The sequence below is a fragment of the Aquarana catesbeiana genome, linkage group LG09 (assembly GCF_042186555.1).
Source record: "Aquarana catesbeiana isolate 2022-GZ linkage group LG09, ASM4218655v1, whole genome shotgun sequence".
Classification (NCBI taxonomy): Eukaryota; Metazoa; Chordata; class Amphibia; order Anura; family Ranidae; genus Aquarana; species Aquarana catesbeiana.
In genome coordinates this window covers 216,255,168-216,269,873 of record NC_133332.1, presented here as the reverse complement: position 1 = coordinate 216,269,873, position 14,706 = coordinate 216,255,168, and the positions used below count along the sequence as shown (strand labels likewise).

The following is a 14,706-nucleotide window of genomic DNA, read 5'->3' as shown; positions in this document are numbered from 1 at the left end:
CCCCCCAGTCCATTACCAGGCCCTTTGGGTCTTGTATGGATATTAAGGGGAACCCCGCACCCAAATTAAAAAAGGAAACAGCAGTATACAGGCTCTGTACTCTGAACAGCAGTATACAGGCAGTGCAAACAAGACAGGGACTGTAGGTTTGTTGTTAAGTAGAATCTGTTTGTAATTTTGAACTGGTACATTTTTAACGTGTTTAGCTCCAGCCAAAAAATCTATTTTAAGCTTTTTGGAAAACATAGGGAAGGGTTATCATCCCTGTGACATTTGTTTTGCTGTCTGTGCTCCTCTTCAGAAGATTTCACCTCACTTTTTGTCCCAATGACAAATGTTTTTTGAAAATTTGGGTTTTTTTGTGAAACAAGGATTGGTGATAAAGCATCAGTAGGAGAGAATTTCCCTTCCTAGGGGTAGATTTCATCTCACTTCCTGTTGTCTCCTTCCGTTTGCAAGTAGGAGTCATTTGTAAGTTGGATGTTTGAAAGTAGGGGCCTGCCCTATATACTCAGCAGAAATTTGGGCCTTAGGTGTTGTTGTGGCCACAACACTGTAAGCCCTCACAGGGCCCTGCTGTGAAATATTAAATCAAGAATTGTAATTACATGCCCCTGTTGAACAGGGGCAGAAAAATTGGGCCTTTGGTGGTGGTGCTGGTGCCACAAGACTGTAAGTCCTCATTCGCTCTTGGTGGGCGCAGAAATGGGCCCTGCTGTGAAATATTAGATCAAGAATTGTAATTACATGCCCCTGTTAAACAGGGGCTGAAAAATTAGACCCTTAGGCACTGGTGCTGGTGCCACAACACTGCAACCCCTCACAGATACTCTAGTTGAAACGCAGGAACGAGACCCTGCTGCAAAGTATTGCATCAAAAATTGTAATTACACACCCCTGTTAAACAGGGGCTGAAACATTGGGCCTTAGGCACTGGTGCTGGTGCCACAACACTGCAACCCCTTACAGATACTCTAGTTGGAACGCAGGAACGAGCCCTGCTGCAAAGTATTGAATCAAAAATTGTAATTACACGCCCCTGTTAAACAGGGGCTGAAAAATTGGGCCTTAGGCACTGGTGCTGGTGCCACAACACTGCAACCCCTCACAGATACTCTAGTTGGAATGCAGAAACAAGCCCTGCTGCAAAGTATTGCATCAAAAATTGTAATTACACGCCCCTGTTAAACAGGGGCTGAAAAATTAGGCCTTAGGCACTGGTGCTGGTGCCACAACACTGCAACCCCTCACAGATACTCTAGTTGGAATGTAGGAACGAGCCCTGCTGCAAAGTATTGCATCAAAAATTGTAATTACACGCCCCTGTTAAACAGGGGCTGAAAAACTGTGCTTTAGGCACTGGTGCTGGTGCCACAACACTGCAACCCCTCACAGATACTCTAACTGGAATGCAGGAACGAGCCCTGCTGCACAGTATTGCATCAAAAATTGTAATTACACGCCCCTGTTAAACAGGGGCTGAAAAATTGGGCCTTAGGCACTGGTGGCCCAAAACCAAAAATGTTCTTACAAGCTATCAGCGTGATCATTGAGGAGGAAGAGGATAATTACTCAGGATAGTCACTCAGCATCAGCATAGGCAGTCTTTGAAGGGATCTGAGATTTCAAAAAAAATTATTCGGTTACATCAGCATCAGGTGCTTGGTAGCTTTTGGTGATCCAAGACTGATTCATTTTTATGAAGGTCAGTCGATCGACCAAGTCGGTGGACAGACGCACCCTGTGATCTGTTACAAAGTCTCCAGCAGCACTGAATGTGCATTCCGAAAGAACGCTGGATGCAGGACAGGCCAGTAGCTCAATTGCATACTGTGCAAGCTCTGGCCAGTGATCCATCCTCAAGACCCAGTAACCCAGAGGATTTTCGGTGGGAAAGGTGTCCAAGTCAGATCTTGACCCTAGGTATTCCTGCACCATGTAAAACAGACGCTGGCGATGGTTGCTGGAACCGATCATACCTTGGGGCTGCGGACTAAAAAATTGTCTGAATGCATCGGTCAGATGGCCACCTTCTCCACCGCTCCTTCTTTGACTGACCAAAGCCTCAGCAACACGTTGTCCAGAAACAGGAGTTTGTAACCTCCCAGTCTCTGGGAACGCGTTGCACAGACCTTTCTGCAAGGCCTCCCGAAGATGTTTCATCCTCTGCTCCCTCTGCGACGGCAAGATAAGGTCCGCAACCTTACCCTTGTAAGGTGGATCAAGGAGGGTTGCCAGCCAGTATTGGTCCTTCTCCTTGATACCACGAATACGAGGATCCTTACGCAGGCTTTGCAGGATTAGGGAGGCCATGCAGGGTAGGTTTGCTGAGGCATTCAGTCCGGAGTCCTCTGGGTCACTAAGGACGACATGGTCCGCAGCCACCTCCTCCCAGCCACGTACAAGTCCATGTGTTTCTTGGGACTGATCCCATAAAGACTGCTGCTGATGCTGAGTGTCAGGCTCCACCTCCATACTGACACAATCCTCCTCCTCCTCCTCGTCCTCTTCCTGTGTGATCGGCGGGCACGCAGGAACACTGTCTGGATAAAGGGGGCCTTGAGAGCTAAGGAAGTCCTCCTCTTCCTGTCTCTGTTCTGCCTCAAGTGCCCTGTCCATTATTCCATGTAGCGTGTGCTCCAACAGGTGGACAAGGGGGACAGTGTAACTGATGCACTGTCACTGCTCACCATCCTCATGGCCTCCTCAAATGGTGACAGGACAGTGCATGCATCCCTGATCATGGCCCACTGGCGTGGGGAAAAAAAAACAAGCTCCCCTGACCCTGTCCTGGTGCCATAGTCGCACAGGTACTCATTGATGGCCCTCTGCTGCGTGTGCAGCCGCTGCAGCATGGCCAACATTGAGTTCCACCTGGTGGGCATGTCACAGATTAGGAGGTTCTTGGGCAGGTTAAACTGCTTTTGGAGGTCTGCCAGCTGAGCACTGGCATTATATGACCAGTGGAAATGCACACAGACTTTCCTGGCCTGCCTCAGGACATCCTGTAAGCCTGGGTACCTGCCCAAGAACCGCTGCACCACCAAGTTAAGGACGTGAGCCAAACAGGGCACATGGGTCATTTGTCCCTGTCGGAGGGCAGAGAGGAGGTTGGTGCCATTGTCACAAACCACCATTCCTGCCTTAAGTTGGCGTGGCGTCAACCACCTCTGAAACTGCCCCTGCAGAGCTGACAGAACCTCTGCCCCAGTGTGGCTCCTGTCCCCCAAGCACACCAGCTCAAGCACCACATGGCATCTTTTGGCCTGCATACTTGTGTAGCCCCTTGAACAGCTACGGAGCACCGCTGGTTCCGAGGAAAAAGCACAGGAAGAGGCCATGGAGGAAGAAGAAGAGGAGGGGGTGGAGGAGAGAGGTGTGTCACAATCATTAGTAGTGGCATTTTGGAGGCGTGGTGGCGGAACAACCTCCAACACTACTGCACCTTGTCCTGCATCCTTCCCAGCTGCCAGCAGAGTCACCCAATGCGCGGTGAAACTTGGGTAACATCCCTGTCCATGCCTGCTGGACCATGAGTCAGCGGTAATATGCACCTTACCGCTGATCGCCCTGTCCAGCGAGGCATGGACATTGCCTTCCACATGCCGGTAGAGAGCCGGAATCGCCTTCCATGAGAAAAAGTGGCGTTTGGGTACCTGCCACTGAGGAACCGCACATTCCACAAACTCACTTAAGGGGGCAGAGTCTACCAACTGAAAAGGCAGCATATGAAGTGCTAGCAATTTTGCCAAGCTAGCATTCAACCGCTGGGCATGTGGATGGCTGGGAGCGAACTTCTTTCGGCGGTGCAGCAGCTGGGGCAGGGAAATTTGCCTGGTACAATCTGACGTCGGTGTACCGAAAGCAGATTGCCCACAAGTACTTGGCTGTGAGACACCTAATTCTACACCTTCATTCCTCTCAGTGCAGGTCTCAGAGAGGACTGAAGGTATAGTGGGGTTGGAGATCTCAGCTGATGATGAGCAAGGAGAAGTCCTCTTTGTTCTTTGGTGTGGGTCTTTTAGATACGCTTGCCAACGAACTGCATGGCAGGTCAACATATGTCTGGTCAATCATGTGGTGCCCAAGCAGGAGATGTTTTGGTCACGCAAGATACGCTTGAGACATATGTTGCAAATAGCAGCAGTGCGATCTGATGCACTCGTCTCAAAAAAGGCCCACACCAAAGAACTTTTGGAATAACGCGCAGAGACAGCAGCGCCCCGCACATGCGGAGCTTTGGGGTGTGATGCAGTCAGTGTGCTGCCCTTAGGCTGACCCCTGGAGGGCATCCTGCCTCGTTGGTAATGTGCCTCCTCCTCCTCCTCCTCTCTCCTATCAGGCACCCACGTTGAGTCAGTGACCTCATCATCCCCTCCCTCCTCATCACTGGACAAACCTGGCAGTATGCTGCAGCAGGGGGAGCATGACTGCCAGATTGCTGCCAGATTGCTTGGGCACCCCCTCTGTCCGTGCTCATGTTACTGCCTTCATCTAGCTCAGTATCATCATCAGAGCCTTCTAAACGCTGATCATCCTCCTGGAGCATGTAACCAACACTGTGGTCAAACTATTCGAGGAACTCCTCAGGAGGACATGGTGGGGCTAGGGAAGGAGTCACTGATGCCATTGAGCCGAGGGAAGAGGCCACGTTGGCAGCTGCTTTGCCAGACAAATTACCCTGAGCATGGGTGAGAGAGGATGAGAGAGGATGAGGAGGATGAGGACGGCTTGGTCATCCACTCGACCAAGTCTTCCGCATGTTGCGGATCAACACGGCCATCTGCCGAAAAAAAGGCCAAGCGTGTCCCAGTCCCACGGCCACGTGCTGATGAGGATGCACCGTCTCCACGACCAGCACTGTTGCCTCTAGACACAGAGCCTGCTTACCCTCTTTTATTGGCTTGTGACTGTCTGCCTCTCCTTGTTGGCCTTCCAGACATACTAATGGCCTGTAGCTGCACTAAGCTGGGATATATATATATAGATATATATATCTATATATATAGATATATATATAGATATATATATCTATATATAGATCTATATATAGATCTATATATAGATATATATATCTATATATAGATATATATATAGATATATATATCTATATATACTAATGCCCTGTACACACGGTCGGACTTTGATCGGACATTCCGACAACAAAATCCTAGGATTTTTTCTGATGGATGTTGGCTCAAACTTGTCTTGCATACACACGGTCACACAAAGTTGTCGGAAAATCCGATTGTTCTGAACGCGGTGACGTAAAACACGTATGTCGGGACTATAAACGGGGTAGTAGCCAATAGCTTTCATCTCTTAATTTATTCTGAGCATGCGTGGCACTTTGTGCGTCGGATTGGTGTACACACGATTGGAATTTCCGACAACGGATTTTGTTGTCGGAAAATTTTATAGCAAGCTCTCAAACTTTGTGTGTCGGAAATTCCTATGGAAAATGTGTGATGGAGCCTACACACGGTCGGAATTTCCGACAACAAGGTCCTATCACACATTTTCCATCGTAAAATACTATTGTGTGTACAGGGCATGATACTGTAGCTAGCAAAAACTGCCTGCATGTAGTATGAGAACACCACCAACCTTCTACAGGTAGCTTTAGCTGAACACTGTGCAGAGCTCGCAAAAAACGAACTTGTAGCTTATTTAGCTGCCTGCGTTAGTGATAGGATCAGGAAAACACCACCAACCTTCTACAGGTAGCTTTGGCTGAACACTGTGCAGAGCTCGTAAAAAACTAACTTGTAGCTTATTTAGCTGCCTGCGGTAGTGATAGGATCAGGAAAACACCACCAACCTTCTACAGGTAGCTATAGCTGAACACTGTGCAGAGCTCGCAAAAAACGAACTTGTAGCTTATTTAGCTGCCTGCGGTAGTGATAGGATCAGGAAAACACCACCAACCTTCTACAGGTAGCTTTAGCTGAACATTGTGCAGAGCTCGCAAAAAATCAACTTGTAGCTTATTTAGCTGCCTGTGGTAGTGATAGGATCAGGAAAACACCACCAACCTTCTACAGGTAGCTTTAGCTGAACACTGTGCAGAGCTCGCACTACACTAACTTGTAGTTTTAGCTGAGCACTGTGCAGAGCTTGCAAAAAACTAACTTGTAGCTTATTTAGCTGCCTACGGTAGTGATAGGATCAGGAAAACACCACCAACCTTCTACAGGTAGCTTTAGGTGAACACTGTGCAGAGCTCGCAAAAAAATAACTTGTAGCTTATTTAGCTGCCTGCGGTAGTGATAGGATCAGGAAAACACCACCAACCTTCTACAGGTAGCTTTAGCTGAACACTGTGCAGAGGTCGCACTACACTAACTTGTAGTTTTAGCTGAACACTGTTCAGAGGACGCACTACACTAACTTGTAGCTTTAGCTGAACACTGTGCAGAGGTTGCACTACACTAACTTGTAGTTTTAGCTGAACACTGTGAGGAGAATGCACTACACTAAATTGTAGCTTTAGCTGAACACTGTGCAGAGGTCACACTACACTAACTTGTAGTTTTAGCTGAATACTGTGAGGAGGACGCACTACACTAACTTGTAGCTTTAGCTGAACACTGTGAGGAGGACTCACTACCCTAACTTGTAGCTTTAGCTGAACACTGTGCACTACACTAACTTGTAGTTTTAGCTGAACACTGTGAGGAGGACGCACTACACTAACTTTTAGCTTTAGCTGAACACTGTTCAGAGGACGCACTACACTAACTTGTACAAACAAAAGAAAAGAATTGCGCTAGATGTGTAAAATATAAGTGAACTGTGAAAAAATGGTCCTGCTGCTGTACACTATGACCCCGATATAAGGGCACCAAAAACAAATACAACTCTAAAAAGTGCAGAGCTGGACTATACTGACATAAGTATAGTGATAAAATATGTTAGACTAGCTAATATAAATATAGTGATGAGTTCTATTAAAACAATATAACAGAACATAGTAGCAAAAAAAACAATCAATCGTGATTAAACACTATATAGAGTGCTCCAAAATATTAACTTTAGAGACACATAAACACACAAACTGTACAAAAAGTGAGTAAAATTATAAAAATCCAAAAAGGTGTGTTCATTGTATGGATATTCAATGCAGATTCAGGAATGTATCTCCACCTTTCAGTGTTTGCCCACCACCGGATAGATAAACTGAAGGCTTACCAGAAAGCCTGTGACCACCCTTATTCAGGGGGGTCAAAACAAGCTTAGATGTGGATAATCCACCACAGGGATACTTCAGAAGACACTGTTGAGCCAAAACATCAGATTCCTTCCTGAGCAGCCACCCGACAGCAACTATGGATGTTGCACACGATCCTATCCCGGGATCTCCTCTCATAGGGCAGGTAATGATAACCCCCACAGATCCAGCACAAAAAGGATATTTAGGTGCCAAAAAAAAGAGACAAAGGGAAAGGCTCCACTGGTGCAGGTAACTTTTGGCTTGATTTATTCAAAATATTAGCGAAACAAAGAATAAAGCATAAAAACTTGATGTAAAAATAAAAAACGACACTACCGCCGTTTCAATTAAAATCGCGCATGCGCGGTGCGTGCAATGTTGTAACCCTACGGGTTAGTTAGTGTAGTGCGTCCTCTGAACATTGCAACACTGTTCAGAGGACGCACTACACTAACTTGTAGCTTTAGCTGAACACTGTGCAGAGGTTGCACTACACTAACTTGTAGTTTTAGCTGAACACTGTGAGGAGAATGCACTACACTAAATTGTAGCTTTAGCTGAACACTGTGCAGAGGTCACACTACACTAACTTGTAGTTTTAGCTGAATACTGTGAGGAGGACGCACTACACTAACTTGTAGCTTTAGCTGAACACTGTGAGGAGGACTCACTACCCTAACTTGTAGCTTTAGCTGAACACTGTGCACTACACTAACTTGTAGTTTTAGCTGAACACTGTGAGGAGGACGCACTACACTAACTTGTAGCTTTAGCTGAACACTGTGCAGAGGTTGCACTACACTAACTTGTAGTTTTAGCTGAACACTGTGAGGAGAATGCACTACACTAAATTGTAGCTTTAGCTGAACACTGTGCAGAGGTCACACTACACTAACTTGTAGTTTTAGCTGAATACTGTGAGGAGGACGCACTACACTAACTTGTAGCTTTAGCTGAACACTGTGAGGAGGACTCACTACCCTAACTTGTAGCTTTAGCTGAACACTGTGCACTACACTAACTTGTAGTTTTAGCTGAACACTGTGAGGAGGACGCACTACACTAACTTTTAGCTTTAGCTGAACACTGTTCAGAGGACGCACTACACTAACTTGTACAAACAAAAGAAAAGAATTGCGCTAGATGTGTAAAATATAAGTGAACTGTGAAAAAATGGTCCTGCTGCTGTACACTATGACCCCGATATAAGGGCACCAAAAACAAATACAACTCTAAAAAGTGCAGAGCTGGACTATACTGACATAAGTATAGTGATAAAATATGTTAGACTAGCTAATATAAATATAGTGATGAGTTCTATTAAAACAATATAACAGAACATAGTAGCAAAAAAAACAATCAATCGTGATTAAACACTATATAGAGTGCTCCAAAATATTAACTTTAGAGACACATAAACACACAAACTGTACAAAAAGTGAGTAAAATTATAAAAATCCAAAAAGGTGTGTTCATTGTATGGATATTCAATGCAGATTCAGGAATGTATCTCCACCTTTCAGTGTTTGCCCACCACCGGATAGATAAACTGAAGGCTTACCAGAAAGCCTGTGACCACCCTTATTCAGGGGGGTCAAAACAAGCTTAGATGTGGATAATCCACCACAGGGATACTTCAGAAGACACTGTTGAGCCAAAACATCAGATTCCTTCCTGAGCAGCCACCCGACAGCAACTATGGATGTTGCACACGATCCTATCCCGGGATCTCCTCTCATAGGGCAGGTAATGATAACCCCCACAGATCCAGCACAAAAAGGATATTTAGGTGCCAAAAAAAAGAGACAAAGGGAAAGGCTCCACTGGTGCAGGTAACTTTTGGCTTGATTTATTCAAAATATTAGCGAAACAAAGAATAAAGCATAAAAACTTGATGTAAAAATAAAAAACGACACTACCGCCGTTTCAATTAAAATCGCGCATGCGCGGTGCGTGCAATGTTGTAACCCTACGGGTTAGTTAGTGTAGTGCGTCCTCTGAACATTGCAACACTGTTCAGAGGACGCACTACACTAACTTGTAGCTTTAGCTGAACACTGTGCAGAGGTTGCACTACACTAACTTGTAGTTTTAGCTGAACACTGTGAGGAGGACGCACTACACTAACTTGTAGATTTAGCTGAACACTGTGAGGAGGACGCACTACCCTAACTTGTAGCTTTAGCTGAACACTGTGCAGAGGTCACACTAAACTAACTTGTAGCTTTAACTGAACACTGTGAGGAGGGCGCACTACACTAACTGTAAATAGTCTAGCTGCCTGACTGTGGTACTAATAGGATCAAAAGAACACCAGCAATTTTATTCAGGTAGCTGTAAATACTGTAACAAGACAAGCCTGCCTGTCAGTATGAAGAAAACAGGAACGGATCTAGCTAAACTGAATACAGTGTATATATATATATATATATATATATATATATATATATATATATATATATATATACACAATACACTGTAAGTGCAGCAAACTCACTGACTGTCCTGCCTAATCTATCTAACTTAAATCAAATGACACTGTCTCTCTGTCTATCTCTTTCAGCGCCGGAACACACACTACACAGGGCCGCCATGCAGGTGGCCTTATATAGTGTGGGGCGTGTACTAAATCCCCTGAGCCATAATTGGCCAAAGCCTCCTTGGCTTTGGCCAATTACGGCTCTCTGTTCAGACGGCGCTGTGATTGGCCAAGCATGCGGGTCATAGTGCATGCTTGGCCAATCATCAGCCAGCAATGCACTGCGATGCCGCAGTGAATTATGGGCCGTGACGCGCCACACGAATTTGGCGCGAACGGCCCATATCGTTCGCAATTCGGCAACATGGATTCGACTCGAACACGAAGCTCATCCCTACTGGGGACATGCGAACTCGGCGTTCGTTGGATTGACACCTACGCTCTTTTTCCTTAAGTGAGTGTGCACTGCTCGATTTGTCCCTGTCCCAATATAGCTATTTCAGTATTACGCTATATATACTCTTTTATGTTTTTTTCGCACGATCCTTTATATCCGTTAATGTGAGTCTTCAAACAACATATGGGACATCGTCATATTGGTCCTTCCAATCCATCACCTTCACCTGTGATCTGTGATCATGTTGTACAGTTTGCAGCTGTGAGGTGAGCTGCTTGCAGACACGGAGGTGATAGCACTGAAGATTGCATCTGTTACACGCGTCCCTTTGGTGGTGGAAGTGTCCTTTTTCTTATACATTGTTTGCTCTGGACTTTATTTTATCTAGATTCATATATTATATATTCTTTCACCAGCCCTTGGATTTTCACCATTTTTATGTTTATATTTATTCACTCTGGTCTGGTTTACATATTTTACTGCACTATTTCCTATTGGATGTACATTTATTCCATGTGTATTTATTATTTTTTTTTAATATTTCACCAGTACTTTTGGTCTACACCCCCCTCTTTTTTCCTTCCCCTCACAGCCCAAACACCATTACCATTTACACATTTTCTTGTTTCTGTTAGGATCAGAGTCACAGGTGTTTGCAGCAGTGCCCCTTTAGTTTTAATTTGTGTAGACAGCGCGGGAGTTTTTTCTATACACAATGATGATGGCCTATATAGCAAACGGAATTTGGCCATTAAAGAGGGCATCAATTTTTGAGTTTTTTAAAAAAAATAGAGAAATGGAGAAGCGAAGGGAAGGAAAGGGTGGAATGGGGAAGAGGGGAAGAGAAAGAGAAGAAGAGAGAAAAAAAGGGGGGGGGGGGAGAGGACGCGAACAGTGTCCTGACAGCCACACACCATACTGTCCTTTACAGGCAAAAAATTGGTTCATAAGTATTGAGAATATTCACCAGAGAAGCGGAACTGATCCCAGTGGAACCATCTGGTTTTGTGTTCTTCTGATTTGTCCCGAAGAGCAGAGGTCAGATGCTCCATGCTTTCTATATCTTTCACTCTGGCGATCCATTGGGCGATAGTTGGAGGAGACTGTTGTTTCGACGTGGCTGGAATGCATGCTCTCGCTGCATTGAGTAAATGTTTAAGTAATGATTTGTTATATTTTTTCTGGGAAAGAGGGGTCAGGTTAAGAAAAAACTGCTGCAGGGTCTCCGGACACTGATAAGAAGACTTTATGCAGGTACAAAATCTGGGCATTTAAGAGGATAAAAATAATGGCAATTACAAATTTAGGTAGCAGGTCAGAGAGGTGCACGTTTTTTTTTCTCTTTTTTAAATCTTTTATTTTTATTTCAGAGAATAACAATCCATAATATCACATTAGTCACAGAGAAATAATCAATCATGTCCTAACCAGAGGGGGTTATTATCAAACTATCTCCTTAGTCATTCTAACTCTTCCCCTCTGGTCTTTAATTCCCATGTTCTAATCCCATATTTGGGCTCCCTCATGCAGACTGCATTTGGAAGCTCCCCACACACGTTATTCACCAATCAACCCCCCCCCCAGGCAACCTCATGTTGTATTTTCCTCAACCCTCTAGGTCCTCAACAATGAGAGTCTCTCCCAGTTCCGGCTGGTGACGTTTTAGGATAGGGGAGGACAGACCCCGCCCTTCCTTTTTGACTCCTCCCACTTGGTGAAAATGGGTGTGTTTTCAGCTAAATAGTGGGCGTGGCTCTAAGGTGGTGTGGTTAGCATCTGAGATAAACAAGGGATGGAGGGAGAGGGAGAGAGGGATGGAGGGACAGCAGGCCCAGATCCTACACAACAATAGAAATATGTGTATTCTAGAAAGTCTAACAATCAGCAGATAAATTGCGCTTTCCGGACGTGATAGTTATAGGAGGTCATACGGGTATGATTCACAAAAACCTTGATGAACGGCCTGGATCTCTTGAGCAGTATCCACATCCGCCAGTGAACTCATGCGAGCTGTTTCCATGTGTTCATCTCCAAAGACGTACACTGGCGGATGTGGATACTGCTCAAGAGATCCACGCCGTTCATCAAGGTTTTTGTGAATCAGGCCCGTATGACCTCCTATAACTTAGAGGTCCATCACGTCCAGTAAGCGCAATTTCCTAGTGATTTGATTAGCAAGGGTGTCTGTGAAGAAAATATCCCTTTTTTTCTCCATCAAGAGTGGGATTATTATCATTCATGAGTTATCAAGGACTCTAATTTATATATTCATTTATATTTATGTATTTTGTCTTTGTTCATTGCGCTGCACTTAATTTCAATATTTCTACATGTCTTGGGTTGGTGAATCCTGTAGTGTTCAGCTTGCATAGTTTATTCATCTGTCATTTTTGCGCTGATTGCTTTTTATTTGAATCAGCAGATAAAGATATTCCAAACACCTGGTGTTAGCACTTTAATCATCCCGGCACCATGGTTGTTATGGTGTCAGGATGATTGAAGCACATTATTTCTATTATTACATTGTAATATAAAATGAAATCATTCAACTCACCATAATGCAGAATCAGTGGGAGCCCTGAGCGTGTCACTAGCCACATCGCCTGCCACCAGATGACATCAGGTGTCCCCAGCGGAGTCCGTCCTTACATCAGATGCCCCCAGCGGAGTGCCTCCTTACATGCAGCCTGTGTCACATCAAATGCAGCCTGTGTCCCACCAAATGCAGCCTGTGTTCCACCAAATGCAGCCTGCCTGCGTCCCACCAAATGCAGCCTGCCTGTATCCCACCAAATGTAGCCTGCCTGTGTCCCACCAAATGCAGCCCGCCTGTGTCCCACCAAATGCAGCCCGCCTGTGTCCCACCAAACCCCTCCCCTGTTCTCCGCGGGAGCACAGTGGTACTTACCTTGCTGTGTTGTCCTCTCCTGCGGTGTCTCCTTCCACTGGCAGCGGCGATGGAGGAGTCCGCTCCTCATACTTCCGGTTTTCTCTCTCTCGCAATGGGAGAGAGAAAACAGGAAGTGACATCTAACTCAGATGTCAATCAAACACGCTCGGCCATAGTAATAGATACTACGAGCGGTGGGCAGAAGCTACTTGCCGCTTCGGAAAGCCCGCAAATGAAGCGCCGCGTCTGCAATCTTGTGATTGCATAGACGTGATGCTTCCCATAGTGCAGTGTGTCCGGCGTCCGAACACAGTGCACTTAAGGACCTTTTTTTTTTTTTTTTAAAGGGCCAGTTTTTAAAAAAAAATATTAATTAATTAAATTTTTTTTTTAAATGTTTTTATTTTTTTTGTGACTGCCTGGAGGGGGGCGGTGCCCGTGCGCCCCCTATGGACAGGCCGCCACTGGTCTCTCCCTCCTCTGAGTTGATAAAAAGGTTCCAGAGAGACCATATCTCCCTATATTTTTCTTGTTCCTGCCTTCCTGTCCATATCAGGTTCTCTAATCTGTTCAGCTCTTCCACCTTCCTAAGCCACATACCTGCCGAAGTTGGTTGCGTCTTTTTCCATCTAAGCGGGATACATGCTCTTGCTGCATTCAAAAGATGACACAGAATAGAGTTCCTATATGTCTTAGCTGATATTTTAAGGTCATATAAGAGAAACATGTTTAATGCCAGGATAAAACTTCCTTGGTTTGAATGGACAGTTGCTTCAAATTTTTTCACTTAGCAATTGTTGTGAACAGAGCAGCCAAATCCTATTGAAAGGCTGAATGAAGGACTTAGTATAGCAGTAAATGTCCAGCACTCGTGTAACTACAGAACCTAGCACAACCGACCCAGCATACTTGAAGTTGTTGTTCCACAGCCACATAAGATATGGTTAAAAGACTGTTCTTAGACAGGGTTTTTATATGAAAAAATAAATAAATAGCTGACAGGTTCCTATCTTACTTCGCTGTCACTGTTGTTTCATGAAAAAGTTTGACAAACATGGTATTTGACATTTACAATTATTTTCCTAGCAAAGCAAAGGTGATTTCCAGATTGCCATGTCATAAACCCACATGTACCAGTGCACCAGCCACTATAGTTCAACTGCCAGCAGGGAGAAAAACAGCTACAAATCCACCACTTACAGCTAAGGTTAGTATGCAAGCAAGACAATGATTAATATCTGTTTGGCTCTTCAGATAAAACTTTCATAACTATAGATAATCAAGTCTAATGACTTAACGAGGGCAAATAATACAAGATTACAGTCTTTTATTGTTGCCCACTGAGTGTTATAGATTAGATGCCCTAGGTCAGAGGTAATTTTCAGTCAGAGGGTTTCAGGTCCAGTTTTGTGTTTATGAGCAGAGTTCCAATTTGACCTGATGATGTCATTTCAGAGAATTTGTATTTCTGAATACAGCCAGATTCTGCAGCTACTTTTCTAATACAGGTAGAACATTTTCCTTCAATGGTCCCTTATGTTTTGCCGGTTTGTGAGCTGTCCAAAATTGCACCACCTACTCTTTCTTATCCCTCTCTTTTTTCCTCTCCCCTTTTCCTTATCTACAATACTGGTATGTACAGACCTCAGGTCCTGGATCCTGATGTACACCTTTATCGTTACCTTATCCCAATATGTATTGTATTCTACTTACTTTTGATACGTTAT

General features: G+C 44.8%; 1 long non-coding RNA gene across 1 annotated transcript in view; it reads left to right on the top strand.

The window, feature by feature from the left end:
- Window positions 1-14,186, top strand: part of LOC141108262 (uncharacterized) — a 326,101-nt gene extending 311,915 nt beyond the window's left edge. The window contains exon 3 of the long non-coding RNA XR_012236043.1: window positions 14,066-14,186. This is a non-coding gene — a long non-coding RNA (uncharacterized lncRNA). The remainder of the gene's footprint in view (window positions 1-14,065) is intronic.
- Window positions 14,187-14,706: the final 520 nt, after the last annotated feature.